Source organism: Trachemys scripta, chromosome 4, assembly GCF_013100865.1.
Source record: "Trachemys scripta elegans isolate TJP31775 chromosome 4, CAS_Tse_1.0, whole genome shotgun sequence".
NCBI lineage: Eukaryota > Metazoa > Chordata > Testudines > Emydidae > Trachemys > Trachemys scripta.
The window spans coordinates 67,109,081-67,130,795 of record NC_048301.1 but is presented as its reverse complement, the minus strand read 5'-3'; the positions used below and the strand labels follow the sequence as shown (position 1 = coordinate 67,130,795).

The 21,715-nt window shown below is 42.7% G+C and overlaps 1 protein-coding gene across 1 annotated transcript in view; it reads left to right on the top strand.

Annotated features, from left to right (window-relative positions):
• The first annotated feature begins 12,694 nt into the window (after positions 1-12,694).
• The window catches only part of SUSD6 (sushi domain containing 6), a 122,599-nt gene continuing 113,578 nt past the window's right edge, over positions 12,695-21,715 (top strand). The window contains exon 1 of the mRNA XM_034769324.1: positions 12,695-12,893. The gene's annotated coding sequence lies outside the window, so the exon portion shown is untranslated. The remainder of the gene's footprint in view (positions 12,894-21,715) is intronic.

The window sequence follows — 21,715 nt, the reverse complement described above, 5'->3', positions numbered from 1 at the left end:
GTCCCCAGCTGTGGCCCCAGCCAGAACCCCTCTACACCAGTCTGGATCCCCCTCTCCCAGAGACATGGCCCTGCTCCCAGCCACAGCTCAGGGGGGCATGGACCCGGGTAAAGGGGCTGGTTTTCAGCACCCGCACTATTAAGTGTTCCAGCACCACTGCACATTAGTAATATATGGATCCTGATAGGCCCAAACCACAAAGCTCCGTTGCTCCTCTGCCATGTACATTGGCCAGACTGGACAGTCTCTACGCAAAAGAATAAATGGACCCAAATCTGACATCAGGAATCATAACATTCAAAAACCAGGAGGAGAACACTTCAATCTCTCTGGTCACTCAATAACAGACTTAAAAGTGGCAAATCTTCAACAAAAAAACTTCAAAAACAGATTCCAATGTGAAACTGCAGAACTGGAATTAATTTGCAAACTGGATACCATCAGATTAGGCCTGAATAAAGACTGGGAGTGGTTGGGTCATTACAAACCCTAAATTTAATTTCCCCATTACTAATTTCTCCCTACTGTTACTCACACCTTCTTGTCAACTGTCTGTAATGGGCCACTCTTCTACCACTTCAAAAGTTATTTTTCCTCCCTTGGTATCCTGCTCTTAATTGATTTGTCTCGTTAGACTGACCTCACACTTGGTAAAGCAACCCCCATCCTTTCATGTATTTATACCTGCTCCTGTATTTTTCACTTCATGCATCTGATGAAGTGGGCTGTAGCCCACGAAAGCTTATTCTCAAATAAATTTGTTAGTCTCTAAGGTGCCACAAGGACTCCTTGTTGTTTTTACCCTTAACATAGAAGGGCAAGAATCAGAGCTTGCATCTATAGGCTACCTTTTTATTTTGTGCACATTGAGAACACACACATGGGTTTTACATACACAGGTAGGTCCAGGTACCAATTCTGCTTGCATATAAAGGGAAGGGCTTTGAAAATGTATCCCATTGGTATGCCCATGTACAGACTAGAATGAAAAGATTTTTTTATTTTTTTTTACATTTTGCCACCAGAGGGCACTCACTGATCAGCTAATATTGTTCAAATGGTGCCATTGGTTTTACTGCATTTGCCAGCACTGATCTGTGTCTCAGTCCTGGGATTCTGGAAGTGGGGGAGCAGGGCTCAGTGTCATGTTGCCCATCTAAAACAGAGATGGAGATGCTACGGCTGTGCTAAGTAAAGTAGCCATTCAGCCTCTGCCTCTCACACCTGGAGCAGAGACTCTTGTTCACTGATTTCCATCCTGGCCTAACTAGTTCTGATGCTGCAGTCCTTGCTCAGGTAAAACTCCCATTGACTTCAGTGCCCACTGACCGAGTGGAGGAGCCAAACGTTTGCCACTCAGGGTGAGGGGGTGGTAGGAGCTGGAGCTGGACTTGATGCCTTTGCCTCGCTCCAGGGGATGAATACAGAGTAGGCCCGAGCGAAAGTAAGTTTGGGCAGATCCTAGCTCCTAATGGGCATTTGTTTCAATAACACCCAACATAACCAAGTCAGTCCAACTGGCAGACTCTTCTCAGGAGAGGCCCAGGACTTATGTGACTGTATGTGCTTCAGGCCAAGCATGAGGTGCATTAGCAGAGCTGTGTAGGGTCTGAGTCTGAAATAGTGGGGATAGGGAGACTGCCTATCAGGAGTGAGGTGGCTCCTCAGTAATGCCGGCTGAATCATAAGGGTGAAATTTGCAAAGCACCTGGCTGCACCATGTTTAGCCCTAGCATGAGATCCTCACACCCAGAAGTTGACAGCGTGAAAGAAAGAGCATGTTTATGGAAAGTATCGCTGCTCTTGGTATTGACTTTAATATGGCAGCTGTCACTGAGCGCATCAGGCTCTCAGCCCTCTCTTGGTGGCTTGACTTCCCTTTGAATAAGAGGATCCCAAGCTCATAAATGGGTTAATAAGAGAATAATTCCCTACATAGCACCAAATGACAGACTTCACCACATGAGAGATGACGCCATTGCCCCTGTGCTTGAGGCTCTTAGGGCACACCCCAGATTGCAACAAAGCAGTACTTCCATCCATACCAAGCCTTAAGACAACTGGTAGAACATGATCAGATGCTTATAAAAATCTTTGCCAAGATAAGAGGTTGTATATTGACAAAGTGGGACTGGTGTGGTATGGTATCATTCCTGTTGGGTAAAACCAAAATCTATAACCACTGGATTATCAACTAATTTCTGAATCAGGTTAAGATGTAAAAATAAATGTTCTTTGACCATTGTATAACATGCAACTGGTATCACCCTGAAATATTTCAGTCATTTAACAGCATACACTTGAATCTTGCTAGAACTGATGGGGGAACAACAATTTCATTTCACAGCAACTTTCCGGCTTTGACATTTGTTTTCGTTCTGCACTGGAAAGAAACCAAAATCTCTTGAATGTTTTTGCAAAAATTGAATTCTGCCTGTTTTTGTTGGACTGAAACCTGAGGTTTTCAGCTTTTTGATTTGAGAAGAGGTGTGTGGGTGGTTAGATTTCTTTCTTTCTTTTTTCATTCCCTATCACTCTGAATCAGGCAAAGAAGAGAAGTGACTGCAAGTCTCCTGCTTTGCAGACCAGTTCTTTAACCACCAGGCTATAGCGCAGGCATCAGCAACCTTTCAGAAGTGCTGTGCCGAGTCTTCATTTATTCACTCTAGTTTAAGGTTTCGCGTGCCAGTAATACAGTTTAATGTTTTTAGAAGGTCTCTTTCTATAAGTCTATAATATATAACTAAACTATTGTTGTATGTAAAGTAAATAAGGTTTTTAAAATGTTTAAGAAGCTTCATTTAAAATTAAATTAAAATGCAGAGCTCCCCAGACTGCTGGCCAGGACCCGGGCAGTGTGAGTGCCACTGAAAATCAGCTCGCGTGCCGCCTTTGGCACACGTGCCACAGGTTGCCTACCCCTGCTATAGCGTGTAAGAGAATCGCTGCTTCCTAGCTACTTCCTTTTTAAGTTCAGAACTGGGGTATGGAGAAGGAAGCAAAAGCAGTGAGGTCTACAACACTGTAATGTAGAGATATAGGGAGTATCCCTTTAAATAGTTTGTGAGCCCTTTAATGATGCTCACTGTGTTCCATGTTTCAGAAGCCCACAGAAAGTGGTCTGAGCAGTAGTGTGTATGTAGCTAGGCCTTGTATGTTTCTCTCTATTTAATGAACATGGTCATTTGGGGCCCAGCTGTGCCTGTGTGGCTTCTCCATATTGTTCTTCTTGTGTAAAGACCAAAAGAAACAACAGACACGTCCAGATGTAAGCGATCGATCTTCTGGGATCGATTTATCGCGTCTTCTCTAGACGTGATAAATCGATCCCAGATCGATCCCGGAAGTGCTTGCCATCGATGCTGGTACTCCAGCTCAGCGAGAGGAGTACGCGGCATCGACGGGGGAGCCTGCCTGCCGCGTCTGGACCCGCGGTAAGTTCGGACTAAGGTACTTCGAATTCAGCTACGTTATTAACGTAGCTGAATTTGCGTACCTTAGTCTGAAGTGGGGGGTTAGTGTGGACCAGGCCAAACACAAAGAGAGAATCTGGAACAGCTAAGATCCTGGTTTTGTTTCCCAAGGCCCAAAAGTGAGAGCTTGACTAAATCCTGCAGCCCCTGCCTTAATCTGCCATTGACCTCACCTGTCTGGAAACCACCAGGAATCTCACTGAAACTGGATGGTGTCACCCTAAAATGACCTTTATTGGGAAGAAAAGCTAACTAGTGAACAAATCAGCCAGTTAATAATATAGATGTGCTGAAAAATAGCTGGATCTATCTTGCATTGTTAATTAGGGCTATCTTAGAGAGAGTCTGGATAGCTTTATATAATCAATTGGCCATGCTAGCTAAAATGAGAATATGGGCAATCAGATATCATGCTTCAGAGCGTAAACTGATTGCCACAGAGGTCAGGAAGGTATTTCCAATACCAGGCAACACATGCTATGTACAATTGGTCAACAGCATTAGGAGGCAGTCTTTTTTTTATATTGAAGGATAAGCTACTGGTCAGTGCTGGAGGCAGGGTATTATGCTAGACAGATCAGTGGTCTGATGTGGTATGGAAAATCCTAGTAAAAATATTAATTAATGTCTGTATAGTGCTTTGAACATGTAAAGTTATATACATGCCAAGTGTTGTTGTTCCACAATAAACAAAACATAGGTGCAGTTAAATGTTAATGTCCAAGGTCTGGGCCCTCAAAGAAAAACAGCAGTGTTTTTTTTTACTGCTGCCTTAGATAACTACAGTGAAATTCCCTAGAATACATGTAAGTACAAAATACTTAATTAAAATACCTGAAAATATTTCAGAATCTCAGTTGATTAAAATTGTGCACCTTTCCTGCAGGAGGCTGCTGTTTTAATGAGAATTACAACAGGAAATGCAGCTGTAAGGTCAGGAAGATCAAAGCTGCAGCCAGAGACACAGGAAACAGATTTTCACTGCTCTTTTTCAGGTTACTGGGTGTTTTCTCTGATTTTTTTTTTTTTTTTTGGCTCTTTGATTCAGTGGAGATGTCCTCATTAAAGAAAGAAAAGGTGGTAGTGGAAAGAGAGGGACGTCAGGGTCAAAATAAAATACAGAATTTGGCACAGAGCAGCTCTAGAAATCACCTTGTAGCTTTTGCTATGCATCCGAAGAAGTGAGGTTTTTACTCACGAAAGCTTATGCCCAAATAAATCTGTTAGTCTTTAAGGTGCCACCAGACTCTTTGTTGTTTTTGTAGATACAGACTAACACGGCTACCCCCTGATACTTGTAGCTTTCTGTGTCTCACGCTCCAGCTTCTACCTTCCTGTCTTGGTGCATGTTTTCCATGTAGACAATGTGACTGTTTCCTGCTGCTTCTTTATTTTAAAGTGTCAATAATGCTGTCTGTATAAAGAAATTATTTGTCACGCGCAGTAGTCATGTCTTGCATTGGATCAAGTGATTGGAAACTATTTTTATAGCCCATTACAGTTTGTCTTTATGTTGTGATCCCTGTACTACTGCAGTCAGGAGCAAAGGTACAGCTAGATGATAATGATGTTTTGTTTGGCAATAATCTGAACTGTTCCTACCCTCCCATACAGGATATATCTGGTGATATTTTATTTTTCATATGTGGGGAAAGGACCTTATAGGTTCATACTCGATAGCAAAATATGAACTAGCAGCACGGCAGGTTTGGATTGGTGACTGGCTGCAACCAGTAATCAAATCTTAATCTGAGGAAGAAGAGAGAGAAAAACAAAGGATGAAATCCATCTTGACTCAATGTGGCATTGATGGATAAGGCAGATGACTGCATACTGCTGTCTTTGGAGAGGCAAGAGGCCGTAAATATAGAGAGAAAGCAGAGAGATGTAGCTTAAGCTCTGGAACCTTGCCCCCTGCCACACTCCCTTGTGTATGCTCCCTACCACCTCAAATGTTGACTTGTCTTTGCAACTGTGCAGCTGGTGATATGGGGGTGTGTGTGCAGGGGGTCTAGTAGGGGAGAGTACAGTCCTGGCTGGAGATCCCCAGCTGGACCTGTAGAGTTGAGGGGCCTGCATTTCCCGGTGAAGGTAGTGTTGAGAGAGGTGGCTGGGGATAGTGCAGAGGGACCTATTAGCTGGTGAACTGAGGAAGCTGAAGAGATGCTGAGTGGTCCAATGGAGTTGCCAAAGATGACAGCTGTCAGAGCTGAGTGCACCAATTGTGCCTATGTGTTATGTCCACACTGGCATGCAGTGCACTGAGCCTGCACCTGTTTGGGCTACCATGGTTGTTGCCCGTATAAAATGCTGCCTCCCCAACAATCTATTAAGGCCACATCTACATTGTGGGCGCTATAGCGGCACAGCTATGCTGCTATAACACTGTAGTGTACACGCTTCCTACAGCAATAGAAGGGGTTTTGCTGCTACTGTAGGAACTCCAGCTCCCTAAGCGGTGTGGTCTCTAGGTCGGCAGACGCATTCTTCCATTGACCTACTGCATCTATACCAGGGGTTAGGTTGGCATAGCTGCGGCACTCCAGAGTATGGATTTTTCACAACCCTGAGGGATGTAGCTATGGCGATCTAAATTTTAAGCGTAGACCAGACCTAACTGTGTGGACGCAAGGGTATGTCTACACAGCGTTTTGGAGTAAGTGGGAGCAAGCCTCCCAGCCTGGGTTTATAGACTTGGGGTAGCGGGACTCACATTAGCTGTCTGTCAATGTGTGCTGTGAAGCTGCTGCTCAGTCTGGAGCTTGGGCTCTGGGGGTTGACATGGGTTGGGAGGTGCCCTCTAGCTCCCTCCAAAATGCTGTGTAGACAGACTCAAGGTGCTTTTCAATTGATTGGGGGGGGGGGGAATTGATATAACTTCCTCTACTATAAATATTAGAGAAGGCCTAAAATCCCAGAAAAGCTGCATGCTTCTCACAGGATCTGAAGTGAAATGATTAATAACGTTGACATTTAAATTGTCATCTTAAAGCTTCAATAAGCACTATATTGAGATTAAAGGGGACAGTTCACACCTGCCTTCAAGCTGTTGTTACAGGCTTTTCTTTTACAGACTCTGATCACAAAAGCTTTTTGTCCCAACCAGGAGCACAAGAAACTTATGGGCAGATCCTCAGCTTCCAACAGAGACCACATGTAACTCTTGATAGTGGGGGTGGGGGCACAATTTAAAAGTTATGGGGGGCACATGACCACCCCACGCATCGCCTCTGCCTCCTTTCCCACTTCCCCCATGCCTCCCACACCTGCTCCAAGCCAGCACTACCTTTCTCCCACTCCCCTCACAGCTCCTTCCCCACTTCTCCCATCACCTTCCTGCTGTGGGTGCGGAGCGGGCTCCAGACACCTACTGCCAAGCATCGGTAACTGCGGCTGCAGGCAAGGAAAGGACAGGACTCGGTGGGCTTCCCTGCACCCCCTCTGGCAGAGCTGTGCTGCCAGCCCCTTCTCTTTTTCCTGCTCTTGGTGCCTCCTAGCAGGTCTTAGCGGGAGTACTAGGTGCTGGTGCCTTTCCCAGGCATGTCCCTACCTCAGCCACATTCAGCCCAACTCCCCCCCAGGCAGAAATGTGTGTGTGTGGGGGGAGGGGAGCACATGATTGCACGCGTTGCCTTTGGCTGCGAATGTAAATTGGCATAACTCTACTGAAGTTGGTGGAGCTAGGCCAATTTATATCTGTTGAGCCTCTGGACCTTTATTTATTTATTTTTTAAAAAGAAGGCTGAAATTCTGCAGGAATGGATGGTGGCACCAATGAAGTGCTGTCATGACATAGCACAAATCACCAGATTGACTTGCTCCTGTCTAAGGTGCTGTTTGTAACAAATAGGTGAAAACACTGATGGGGGGGGAGGGGTGTTCTCTGATTTTGAATGAATTTAATGCTGCCTGATGCTTAATTGGATATTTGCTCTATCTAGCAACAGAAAGCCATGGGAAGACTGCCTACTTGCCTTGTTTTTTCATCCACATGATATAAACAGCTGGCAGCTGTGCTCATGGAAATCTTACACATTTAAAAAATAAATTGGGGATGGCTAGAGACAGCACACTGCAGTGAGGTGCTCATGTCCCAGACTGTCTTCTATATGTCCTCTCTTAAAGAGCTGTTTATTTGTGGATGTATACAGGAAAAGTTACCTACATGATTGCAAATTGTTCTATTAATATTTGTATCACCATAGTGCCTAGGAGCCCTCGTCATAGACCAGAACTCTATTTTGCTAGGCCCTGTACAAACAGAACACAAAGATGGTCCCTGCTCTAAAGCGGTTATAATCTAAGACTTGGTCTACACCTAAAACTTAGGTTGATCTAGCTATGTCACTCAGGGGTGTGAAATACAGTTAGCCCAGGTATAGACCTTGCTAGGCTGACAGAAGAATTCTTATAGTTAATTATCTCAATACATGGGTGTCAACACTCTGAAGGCAGAAAACACTGGTAGGTGTCTAAGTGGGGATGAAAAAACCATGAGGCAGCTGCTATTTTCTGCCTTGGTCTGCCATGGAAGTGATTTTTTAAAAATATTATTATTCTGTAATGAAGATCCCCTCAACTCTGGGAATGTACCTTTTGAGTTGGAGTTCTATAAGCTACTTCCTCCCCATGTAGGAAAAGGATGAAAGAGACCAAATGGATGAAAGAGATGGGTCCCTGAACCAAGGAGAGGGAGGATTTCTTGTGATATGTGATGTTTTCCTTAAAGCCTTAGGCCTGGGAATCAAGTGATTGTTTGGGGTTTTTTACATTTATAAGTATGTTTCTAGCTCTCCTGGTTGCAGAGAAAAACTTAAGTACATGAACTGAGTGTACTGTAATGGTTCAACCCAAAAACATCCAAAATTATTTTTTAAAAAATCTCATGACTTTTAAGCCACTCAAGAGATTTTTTTTTAAAGAAGCTTAACTTGTGATTTTTGAATGTGTGGGGGTGGCAATGCTGTGGGACATATACCCGTTTTCCCTAAGCCTTACCCTCTTTAGAATTGTCTAGATTTAAAGCATGGTTCAGGGAGATCTCATGGTTAAAGCACAGGTGTCGGAGTGAGGTAATTTGGGTTCTTTTACCAGTTCTTCCATTGACTTGCTGTGTGATCTTGAACCTGTGCTTCAATTTCTCTAAGATGGAGGTGCCTCTGAGGGTGTTGTGAGCTTTCATTCATTAGTATTTGTACAGTGTGTTGGCAGCTTAGGGTGCTGTACATGTGCAAAATGTGACTATTAAAAAATCTTCTGTGGGTTTACTCTGAAATGGAACCCTTTGCTTCAGTTAGGTGGAATCCAGTGAAACAGAAAGCTAGCACAGTGACGTTCATAAGTTACTGGCAACCTGGTCTTCCTCTGATGCCAGAAACGCCCCATAAATATTTGCCCCAATTCCCATGGGACTTTTTTTAAGTACTGCTGATCCTAGCATAAATGATTCTGGGTTCCAATGAAAGACTCATTGTGAGTGGTTGAATGTGGGTTGTCATATCCAGAAAAATATTTTAACCCCTACTTAACACCACAGTCCCTTTAGCCAGTCCTTTCCTCATTACGTTGTGGCAAGGCTTAAATTAGGTGAGTGGATATAAGTTTTTATTTTGCACCCAAATATTATTGAGACATTTCATGCCCAGTAGATCCATCAGAGGTTAACAATGGCTTGTTTATGACCAACTTGGAGATCCTTTGTTTTTACTCTGCTTTACCCTAAAGTGTTAACTCAAACTCCTTTTTGAAGTGAGATTGATAATTGCCTCCAGACCCTAGTACAGAACTCAAATCCCATTCATGGTGGCTCTTGAGTGTAAATAAGCCATAACTGGTAAGTCCTCTGCAGTGTCATATCTGTCAACCCGGGCCCAGGGGCCCTGGAAAAATGAGCGCCCCCGCATCCCAACACTGCTCCCTGGCAGGAGCACTGGATATGTGGAGCGGGCATGCCCTGACCCCACTCCCCGGCAGGAGTGCCAGGAGGAGGGCAGGGGGGACTGCAGGTGGAAGGGGTGGGGAGGGACCATTTGCTCTGGCCCAGGGCCACACAAAACTGTAATCCGCCTCTGGACCAAACACCTGAATTGACAGATGACTGTATGAGATCTTTAACTGAATGATGTCTACAGGTGATACTTGAATTAGATATAAAAATCATAAGGCAACCTAAATGTTGCTGAGTGGAATGTTGTAGAAATGAAACACATTGAGATTAATACTACAAATAGCATGAAGATGGAAACACACTCTTCAGCTGCAGAGAAGAAGGCCAGTAAGGTCCTATACTTCATGAACAGGGGAATTGTAAACAAAACCAGGGGAAACTATTATACTACTAGCTGAGTGTCCATCATGTGATTGGATTTGAACAACTAACCATAGGCTACATAAGGATATTCAGCATATCATGTCATATTTCTACATTTCAGTGCCAAGTTTTTGTTTGTACTTTTCCATCTCTTTAGCACTTATGTAAGTGCTGTTAGAATAACTGAAGAAAAAATAAAATTCTACCTACTTCCACCAAATGAAGACTATAGACTAAGGGAATGAAGAGAGAACATAATTTGTTCCATCTACGACTTTACCTACAACAAAACAAAACAAACCAACCGCCCCAAATAAAATCATAACCCCAAAACTTAATTCAATTGATGGGAATGTCTCAAGTTCTATAGTAGAACCTCAGCGTTATGAACACCTCGGGAATGGAGGTTGTTGGTAACTGAGCAAAACATTATGATTGTTCAAAAGTTTACAAATGAACATTGACTTAACAGGGCTTTGAAACTTTACTATGAAGAAAAATGCTGCTTTCCCTTTATATTTTTAGTAGTTTATGTTTAACAGAGTATTGTGCTGCATTTGCTTTATTTAATTTATTTATTTATTTATTTTGGGTTTCTGCTGCTGCCTGATTACGTACTTCCAGTTCCAAATGAGGTGTGTGGTTTACTAGTCAGTTTGTAACTTTGAGGTTCTACTGTATTTTGAGGGCTTAAGTAGCATTGAAATAATATGTTGGCCTGTGCTGATCCTCAATATAGGAGTGAATTTCATCCCAGATGTATTGTATAAAGTAGACAAATTGCCTTCGCAGTTTAAAAACAAAGAAAAACTCTGAATGAATGGTTTATCACACAAATTGATCACAAATTGGCTGATCATGAACTTTCAATGGACACATGACATGTCCTGATTGATTCAGTAGGGAAAAGCTCCTTCATTGGACTGACAGATAAGTATTTCTTTATAAGGCATGTACAAGGCTATGGAGAAACCCCACCTGGAATAGTGTGTCCAGTTTTGGGTACCAGTCCTTTAAGGGGGTGTAAATTGTGAAGAAGTTTTGGAAAAGAGATACTAAATTGATCAGTTATGTAGGTCATATACCAAGTGAGGCTGAGGAAGTCTAGCTCTTACATTACAGAGAAGGTACAGTTTATAAGAGTGGCTAACTCAGTGTGACCAAACCTATACAGGGATTACAAAGACGAGCGTCAGGATCTATTTGAACTAAGCAGCAACAGGGAAATAACCTAAATTTTGTAAGTACATAGACATGTTCTTATTTACAAAGGTGATCACTGTTTGAATTTCTCTGTTCCCAGAATCCACATAACTAGAATTCATGAATAAAAACAGATAGTTACTCTGACAAGACAAGAATCTTGGTTTAAATTCGCTTGGATTTTTGAAGAGGTAGTAAAAAGAACAGGAGTACTTGTGTCACCTTAGAGACTAACAAATTTATTTGAGCATAAGCTTTCGTGGGTTACAGCCCACTTCATCGGATGCATAGACTGGAACATACAGCAAGAAGATATTTATACATACAGAGAACATGAAAAGGTGGAAGTAGCCATACCAACTGTAAGAGGCCAATCAATTGAGATGAAGTGGGTTGTAGGCCACGAAAGCTTATGCTCAAATAAATTTGTTAGTCTCTAAGGTGCCACAAGTACTCCTGTTCTTTTTGCGGATACAGACTAACACGGCTACTGCTCTGAAACCTGAAGGGGTAGTATTATTTCTTTTGATGTAGTGTAGGTCCAGATATAACCTTTTGATTAAAATATTTTTTACCAAATCTTATAAGTATAAATGTTTTTGTATAATTTAGGAAGTAAAAAGTCAAGAGAAAATATTTGTCTTGGTTAGCATTTTAAAATAATACTCTGAAGTGTTTTGTAACTGAAATCCTTCAAGGCTGGGTTACAGCAGGAAGAAGTGAAACTGACTAGAACCAGAAAGTAACTGACCAGTTGTAGTTAGGCTTAAACTAAATGCAACCCCCCCCCCCCCAACAGCATCCTCCATTTCCACCTGTTTAAAATAGGATTGATGCTGCTTTACAGTAGTGGTGTAATGCTGAATACAGAGGGTATGTCTATTCTGCATGCTATGCCTGGGCTCTAACTCAGGTTTGAGCCCACACCCCACTTCCGTTCACACACAAATTAGTCTGATTGGGCTCAGCAAGCACTCAGCCCCAGGGCCTTGGTGCTTGCTAGGGGGATGGGTAACCAGGGTAACAACCTAAGTCCCTCTGTGACTTGGGTCCAAGCTTTGTCATTTTCCAGCATGGATGCAGCTCAAGCCGTGGACCTGGCAAAGGGATTGTGTAGCGCAGTATGGATATGTTTTCATGGCTGTTAAAGTAAACCCAGGTGCAGCCATTGTAAATCTGGCTTTACGATGCAGTGTGGAGTCTCAAGTGCAGGCTTGGAAACATCCAGTCCACAAGCCCGAGTCCCACAGAGCTGGGTTTGCAATGCAGTGTGGCCATACCCGGCCACTGGGGACAGTAGTAGCCTGCTCCTACCCGTGGGTAACCCCTGTGCCGCTCCTGTGTGAAGGCGCTGTGCTAAGTGGAGGTTGGGCAATGGCTGTTGAGCGGGTATCACCCCTCTGAAGCTGGGGTGCGGAACTGCTGCGCTGGGGGGGGCGGGGCGGATTCCCACGTGTCCACCCGCCCACAGGCGCTGCTGGCCCGGCCCGGCCCGCGCAGTTCCCTGCTCACTCTTGGGCCTGCCTCTCTGCTGTGTGCTGCTGGGGGTGGGAGGACGGGCCAGGCTCTGCCCCTTTAAGGTTCAGCCCCGCCCCCTTTCTCTCTTCTCCCCGGCCGGCGCTCGCGGTGAGCTAGCGCGAGAGCGCAGGCGGAGACACGTGGGCGGCTGCTGCCGGTGGAGAGGGGGCGGGGGCAGTAGGAGCCTCTGCTACTTTGTATCCGTTTGCGGCCGCGAATGTTCCATTTCCCGAGCCCTGCGACAGGCTCTGCTCCCCGCCTCCCTCCCAGAGCGAGACAGCCAAGGGCACGCGGGCCTTGCCGCAGCCCAGCCTGCCAGCGCCTCGGAGGCGGGGGGGAGCGAGGGGAGCCGGCTGCCTTCGCCCAGTGACCTGCCACGGAGCTGCTGGGTGAGTTGCCTCCGGGGGGGTTCGGTGCCAACCCCGGACAGGCACGTGCGTGGAGCTGGGGTGAGCTCTGCAATCTCGGGGGCGGGCTAGCTGGCTCCCCGTTGCCCGCACGCCCCTCGGCCTTCTGAGCTCGCAGTACGAAAGCATTTTGTTAGGGATCGGGGTCCTTCCTGGGCGCCGGGACCTGTCACTAGCTACTCGGGACCGCCCTGCTTCCACCCAGTCCCTGCTCTGATGTGCCAGCCTCAGCTGTCATTGAAGAGGGAGTGCTGCTGGCTGGAAGGGCGCCCGGGGAACTGCGGCTTAAATGTGCCAGATCTGCTCCCATGGGTATCAAGGGGTGTAACTAGGAGTTGGGCCAGGTGTGGGGAGTACGTGATAGCGGGATCTCTTCCTGAGTTCATTGCGGTTGCATGACTATAACCGAGGAGCACATTTGCCCCGTTGGCTGTGGGGTAGGCTCTCAGGGAAAATGGGGAAATCCCATTGCTTGAGTCTTTTAAAACTAGCCCGCACAAAGCGTCTGACAGACCAATCCTGCAATGTCCCCTAGGAATGGACTAGATGACCTCATAAATCTTTTCTGTCTCTGACGTCTGTGAAAGAAAAGCTATTTCTTCTATTTTTTACAGTGGAAATTGGTAGAGAGAGACAGAAAAAGCTCTCTGGCAAAACAAACTTTGTAGGTCTCGGTAGGGTTTAGTTCCTTTGTGTCTCCAGCAGTAGACTGCTTGGGTGATATTTCAGAAATGGTGTATTTCCTGCAAAAAGTTGAAACTCTGTCTCATTGCTGTTTCCTTCTTGAAAATTGTCACTTCTTTTAAAAACTGTTTGCCTTTTGCCCTATTTGAATTGAATATTCTTGCTAACTAGCCACTTCCTCAAAACAAAACAAATGCTTGTTTGTATTGGTACTAAATATTAACTTCAGTTCTTTTCTGCCAGTTTCTCTATGTGAGGCTAGATTTAAAATAATTTGTTAAATAGAAAAGGGTGGGAGCAACTAATGAAAAGAACAAGTGAGATCAAAAGTTCATTGCTAGAATAAAAGTGCTTGAATCTCTCTGCTGCAACAAAACCCCTCTTCCATGAAACTTGACATCAGAATTGTTTGTTAATCATGGAATGCAGACAGCATGGTTGATCTTGATTCCTAACAAGTCAGCCTGCTAGTTGCTAGTTAATACAGTCTGTAATTAATTTACCACATACAACAGAAACAACTATTGCACTTTCCTTCCCTGCTAAGGGAAACTTAACTGCTGCCTTTGGTTTATCTTCCCTAAAATTTTTGTAGACTATGGAATGGAGGACTGCAACTAGTGACAGGTTTGAGTAGCAGCCCTGTTAGTCTGTATCCGCAAAAAGAATAGGAGTACTTGTGGCACCTTAGAGACTAACAAATTTATTAGAGCATAAGCTTTCGTGGGCTACAGCCCACTTAACAGAAGAAAATGATTAATGCATTTGTTGACTTTTGATTAGTTCCATTATGTAATGTTTTAAAAATTAGCACAGCTGTGTAGGTTAAGCAATCTTTATATTTACTATGCTATATAAATAATTAACAATTTTAAGTTTAATTTTCTTACAAGTCAACATCTCTAAAGTTATCCTGTTCAGCCTTTCAGAATCCTTTCTAGTGTGGGGGAGACCTCTTGAATACCTTATCTTGGGCAATAAGATATCGGTACATGTATATAGCAATTTTAAGTCTCATTTCTGTAAATGGTATTCTGTTTTCTGTAGAGATTATTGATGTGCATTGAGATCTACTGATGGCAAGTGCTATGGAGGAGCTGAATTATTGATTAATTTAAATGATTTATCTGGTTGAACAGATCTGACAACTTTTACCTCCTTATGTGAAATTTGAGTTCAGTTAGGATGGGCGCCCAATGACTTTCTCTAGTATTTATCTGTATTACAGTAGTGTCTAGAGGCCAGGGCATCATCGTACTAGGCACTATACAAACATAAAGCAGTGTCAGAGTTTAGGCTTAATGTTTTAAGTGGTGTTTATAACGAATAGGTCACAAGTTTTTAGTTGGTTATAAATATCCCCTAAAGAATTTGTAACAACTATTGCAAGATTGTGTTTGTATATAAGAACCAGTAGGTGGAAAGAAGCTGCAACAAAAGTGAAACTGACTCGTATTCAGTATCCAGAATAAGAGAAACGGAGAAAAGTAAATAACATAAGTAAACAAATGATTGTTATAATATCTCATTATTAGTGACTCCTGGGTTTAAATTTTTTTTTTGAATGATCGTGTTCCTTTGAATAGGACTCAACAGATATACATAGTTTTGAATGGGTTTATTCTTATGGGAGGCTTAATTATTGTGACTGGGTGACTTTTATTTATAGTGTAGCTTTTATTTGGTGGTGGCATGGGGTGGGAGGTTTCAGAACATTTTCATTCTACATTTCTGACGTGTTTAGAATTGCAAAGAATGGAGAAACTGAGAGGACTTAGCACTTGTCTCATCGTACTTCCTAGTGGCTTTTTGTGTGTGTTCCCATAAGTGCTATTGTGTAATAGTGCATCTATTGGCAGGAGTCTCTTGTTATAGTAATTCCTACGTGTGTTTTGTGGTGTTGTTTTTTTTTTTTTTTTTTTTTTAGACAGATGCAGTTTGTTCAGGAGAGTTGCAATAAGAACAATAGGGAAAAGCTCTTTATTACTAAAGATTTTTTTTTTTTTAACTTTTTTGTTATTTTTCATGCAGTAAGAATAAGCTCAACATTTCTGGTTCAGTTCTAAGGCATCTTTACTCTCAGTTGTTCAGCTCTTTTATCAGACTGTGCTAAAGACATCAGACACCAGCTTACTGCTTGCATCCTGCGTCAGAACTGGGAGGATGATTACCTTGTCTCCTCTTTAGTAATAAAACCTTTAATACTTGCTTCCTTTCTCCATTGCTAAAGCAGATGTGAAATGGTTATTCTCAGCCAACTGAGTAATTGCCCAGGCAGTGTACGGAAAGGGGAGGGTTTCTCCCTTCAATCCACATCTGTAGCTGGGACTTGTAGTGTGTCTGTGTGCATCAAGAGGTGACAAAACCACTAAGCAGAAGATGATTTACATATTCAACTTCAATTCTCTAAGGTTAAGGGGCATGAAATACAAGCATAAATGTGGTTTTGTGTTAGCGGTTGATGGCTGATCCTTCAGATGACTAGTTTATAAACAGATTTACAAACAGATTTTTGCCTTTTTTTTTTCCCTTTCTTTCCCTTACCCGCTGTTTCTTCCACTCACATCTATGCAGAGGTAAAAATTCTTTGTGGCATCATAATTTATGGCTATACATGAGATTAAAGGGACACTGGTAACTTAAAAATCACACTTCTGTTGTTTTTTTTAAACCTGATATTGTTACAATTCACGTCAAAGATAACTGAAAGTTTGAGTAAAAAATAACTCTGCACTTGACAGCCAGTTTTTTTCCTGTTGCATTAGCCTCTTACACATCAGTAAGGGAGAGAACAACACTTTTTTTAAAAATTGGAAAATGCAATTTCTAAATCTCCGGAAAATTGTCAGGGGGATTTTTGGGGAAGGAGGTATACCTGAACGCACTTTAAAAATGAGCTACAATTATATAATACTGCCAACTGAAGAAAACCTGGTTTATGACCAGGAAAATGAGACCTTTATTTAAAAGGCCACTGTCAAAATGAACCTACCCTAGAAATATTTTTTTATACAAAATTTTTTTTAAGTTAATTCAGTGTTGTTGAAAGGTACTGAGCCAGAAGTTTTCTGACCACAGAACAGTTGCAGCACAAAGTTCCACTGTGACCCCTACCTCCCTTGCATGCTCATCAGTGTGACTCAGCCCTGGCCTGGGGGGTCACTTCTAGGGAGAGTCTCCATGAGCCATTCAGTTCTTTGTCTCTCTGCTGAGACTGACACAGATGTTGTTTAATGTTGGTTGTGGCATGCGATGGTGGCTCAGAACTGGACTAAGACTGATGCCTTATTTCATGTAGGCCATTGAACAGCCAGATAATAGGAACTATTTTGATCACTAGCAGCTTGTCTTGGTTTCAGCATGGTGATCTAGAAGTAAAAGGCTCTGTCTCCCATGAGCAATCCAGTCCCAAAGTTTAACTGTTTCCCCTAACGCTGAGAATCTTTTCAGCTCTCCAAAAAGTAAGATACTAAGCTATTAATGACCTGTTTCTCAGCTGTGTGATCCACCAACAAACCCAGGGTTCTGTGTGTGTTTGTAGTTGTTCATGTTGCACCATTCCTCCTTAAATCTGTCTAGTTATTTATACTATATCCATCACTGTGGCCTCTGTGGTTCTTGTGAGAAGGCAGGTGTAGGCTTCTGGCCTGTTCCCTAAATCCAGAAAGGACTGACGCCATTGCCACAGTTTGTTTCAGGTCTCTTTCTCAGGGCTTTAGCTTTGTTTCTTCCATACACATAGCACATCAGTGGTCCCTAACCCAGGGTCTGCTGCAGGGGCCTATCTATTCCCTGCAGGTATCTACTCTATGGGCCACTTTCCTGAGAGCAATGGCCGGCCACAGGAGCCAACTTGTTTCCTGTAGCTCTTTCCACTACCCAAGAGTCTACTGCAGGAACTGTCCTACTCCCTCCAGCTTTCTCCCGACTGGCCTACCTGCTGACTTTTAAATATGTTTCTAGCTGATCAGGCTCAGCTGGGGAAGTAATTGACTGCTCACAGGTGAGGTTGGGTCCAACTCCCCTTAAATGACCAGCCAGCCTGTGACAGTAGGGCATTGACATTTTTTAACATTTTTTTTTTAAAGTCTATATTTAAAGAAAAGCACACGTGTCTCAGTACAGAGAGAAGGGGGAAAAAACAATATGAGCATAATAAAGTGAGGGGAAAAGCTCTATACGGATTCCCACATCTAGCCAAATAAATGCAGTCTGGGTGCTTCCGGTAAGTCATTTAGGAGATCTTTCACACACTGCAGATCCATTTAAAAACTTATGGGTATTGTCAAGGCTGGCCGAATAAATGTTTGTTGTAAATGTCAAGTTCCACTTTTTAAACATAAAGGGTTAAATTCTAGTCTCAATCGTATTCAAATCTTGAAGTAATTCTGGATATAGATGGAATTACTTTGGATTTATACTAATATAACTGGCAGCTGTACTAGAACTTGTGGTGGGTGAGTAACTCTTAAATATCCCATGTGTTTTTGTTCATTTTTCATTGTGTCTGTTTATGAGGCCTGTAGTATTTGTTCTGATTCTATAGCAACTTCGCAGGTAGAATTCCCTTTGACTTCAGTGGGAGACTTGTGCGCAGAGCAGCTGCGGAATCATTCTTAAGCAGGGAACAGCTTTGTGAAGTTTACTTCTAGAGGAAGTGGACTCGCCTGTGCAGCAAGAAGTGGAACCTGCTAACTTGGTCGCTGTTGATTGCATAAAAGAATGAGTAAAAACAGGAAGCCGTTAGTAGTGCTGTTCATCTGCCTTTGTGCTGCACTCCTCAAACAGGATATTTTCACAAACACAAATAGTGCTGTAGTTTCAGAATAAGCTAGCATTGCTAGTAACAAAAATTGGTTGGCAATAACCGTCTAAACATGCTTTGAGTTTTACCTCTTTACTCCATACCAGACCATGTGTCTTGATGCCCCATGTTGTCTAAGAAGTGTGAGTTTCAAGGAGGGCCAGATGGTAGCGGAAGCCTAGCCTGCTTAGCTGTAATTAATGGGATTTGTTGTGGCAATGCAGCAGTATTAATGAAGGGGCTCTCTGAAAACACATAGACTCAGAAGTTAGATGTGAAATGGCTCATGTCTCTTTGTCCTCCCTGTTTCCTCCTTGCCTGCACCTTACACTTCACAAGTGTGAAAGATGGGCAGGCTCTGGAAGCAGACAGAGCACGGCACTACACTAAGAACCGTATTCACTGCAGAAAGGATCAGTGTGTCTCATGCCACTTCAATCATTCCCCAAGGGGGATTTCTATCCTGGAAACCAGCCCATCCAGCAGTAAATCGTCTTCCCTAATGCAAGTGTGCATAAGTGGAATGTAGTGGTATTACTTGGCCATCACCTCTTTTGACCGTAACCTTGTACGCAAGACAAAGCTGATGGGGCACAGTGAAGTGAAATTTGCTTCTGGAAGCACTTTTACATCAGAGGACATCCACTTCAGTCTCCTCTGTTCAGTCTTAGTTTGTAGTTTACATTATCCTTGGCTGCAAACTTGGTAGAAAAAGGCCACTATTTAAAGAGGCAGTTGGACTTGCAGTGCACCACTTTAATGTAATCCCTAATAAAGGAAGTAGAGACTAACTAGTTTTAGCTCCCCATCTTAAGTTTTATAAAGTCCTAATGTGTTTGAGCATCTATACACTTGCACTGAATCACTTGTTTCTTTCTTGCTTTTGTGTTTTTTAGTTTACAAAACCGCATTTAAACCACTGCAGGAGGACGAGGAAGTGAAATTGAATATAAATAGGAAGCGAGAGTGACCAGATTAGTTTTTGTTTTTGTGTCTCTCATATTTTGGGGCTAAGGTAAATAGATGGTGAAAATTTGAACTAGAATATTCTTTCTTTTGCAATAAGTAACATAGATGTAGGGGATGGCTGCATTTCAGCTGGAAGGTGCGATGCCCATCATAGGTGGATGGACTTGCGCTAGCTCAGCTGGAGCTAGCGTGCTAAAAATAGTCTTGTGGATGTTGGGACACTGATGGTGGCTTGGGTGGGCCACCTGAGATTGGACCCAGCGGGTCAGGCAGGTGTGGATTTGGGTGAGTAGCCTGAGCCAATGCTGTGACAGCCACAGTGTGATTTTTAGTGCACTAGCTTGAACTGAACCAATGTGAGTATATTTGTTGGGAACCCCAGCTACAGTGAGAAAAACACAGGACAACAACATAAAAAAAATTAAGGCTATCAGGGATGCACATTGAGGGTCCTACTCAAAGTAAGGGTTATGTCTCTTTCAACAAGATAATTTGTGCTTTGTGATGTGACTTTGAAGGGTTTTAAACTGTTTCACGCTGGCTTGCCATGAAAGCTGTTACAGTTTGTATGCAGTATTTTAAATGTGCAGATAAATGAAGTGTCGGAGCTTTGATTTTTTTTTTCCAAAGTATAGTTTCTGAATTTTTTTCTTTGGTGACTTGCATCTTTGAAAGTCTTTGAAAAATAGGTATTAAATTAAAGCATGCATTAATACAGTTATAGTGAGAGAGCTGTCAGAATTTCCATTACTGTGGAACTCACTTAAACAAAATACCTCTTTTTTAAAAAAAAATGATTGTTGTATGTCAGATTAGACAAGCACACCAGTACCCTGAAGCTTGCTTAAATGGAAAAACTGGATAAAGAAATGTTAGATGTGGCTGTCCAGTAACCCAAAACGTAAAAAGCAAAAGAAAATTGACGTGCTATGAAAGATACTTAAACTGGCTAGTTAACAATCCGTGCTGCTTCAGGGTATATCGTTTTTTCAAAGAAGAGAATCTGCCTCAAAATTTAACAGTCTTTCCACACTACAAAAGAGTTGCCCCTAAAGTGATGCAATAGACAAAAATATTATTCTTTCTGCAAAGCAGATTGGGATTTTTTTTCTTTAAAAGCAGAGAACACAAAGAAATGCCCAAGCACTGCTCTGACATTGGATAAATTCCACACTGTTCTATCTGCCAGTGTATAGACCCTCTATGATCAATCTGCCACATATAGGACCTTTTCACAAAAGGTACTTCAAAGCAGCTGCTCTCTTGTGAGAGGTTGGAAAAAGGGCATAGCGCAAGAGATAAAGGAGAAGGCAAGCGCATTCGGGAAATTCTAGGACTGCTGCTTCACGATATTGCTGGAACAGCACTGTGGAAGATCTCCGTTGCCAAAAGTTAATGCCTGTGTAATGAGTACAAGGCTACAATGGAGATTACCTCATGGGCTGTGCGCTAGTTTCACTTCAGCAGAGCCTATTAAAAATTGCACAAGCCTCTTAAGTGACCCGCAAAGGCTTTTTAACAGATATGGGGAAGGGGCTACTTCCTTTGTGCTTGCTCTTGATGAATAAAGGAGACCCTGGTGGCCATAATCTCAGTCACATCAAGTCTGGTGTTCCCCAAATCAGTCCTCAAGCAAAACCAAGTGTCTTGTGTGCTTGAATGTTCTAAAGGGGTTAAATATGTAGTACCAAAAATAAGTTTTTAAACCGCCTGAGTAAAAATTCTTCTTCTCCATAGCTCATTTTTCACCATTGTCTCTTATGATATATCTGTTTCAATAGTTCCGTTTGCCATCAGATCTTTCAAGGTAGAGAAGACTTATATTTTGAATGCAAGGTTGTTGTTTTTTGGTTTTGTGTGTTGTGCTCTTTGGGCCTCCTTTATCCATCCTAAAGAAATGAAAAAGGCACATGCCTATTTTTTTTTTTTTCCTTTTGCAAATCACTGTTAAACAAATGTCTGTTCCTCTTACTCCTTCTTTTGAAAGAGGTATAGATGTTTTGGTGCTGCATGATTAGAAGGTTTCTAAGGTATTTGGATATTTTTTCTTTTTTTCCCCTCTTCTTTTTAAAGCAATTGAAATTAATGGAAGTATAATCCAGCAGTTTTGGGTCAAATTTTCAAGAGCACTTAAGTCCCATTGACTTTTTGGTGGGCCTTAAGTGCTCTTGAAAATTTTACCTTTCAATGTCTGTTTTGGAGGGAGATTGCAACAGTTTTTGTATCTCAATGATATTTTACAAATCATTAGCCCATAATCTTCCATTTTAATATTTGCTATTTAAATATCTCCATGTACCTCTGGATTTACTCTTCACCCCTTCAGAAAACTTGCTGAGGGAATTTG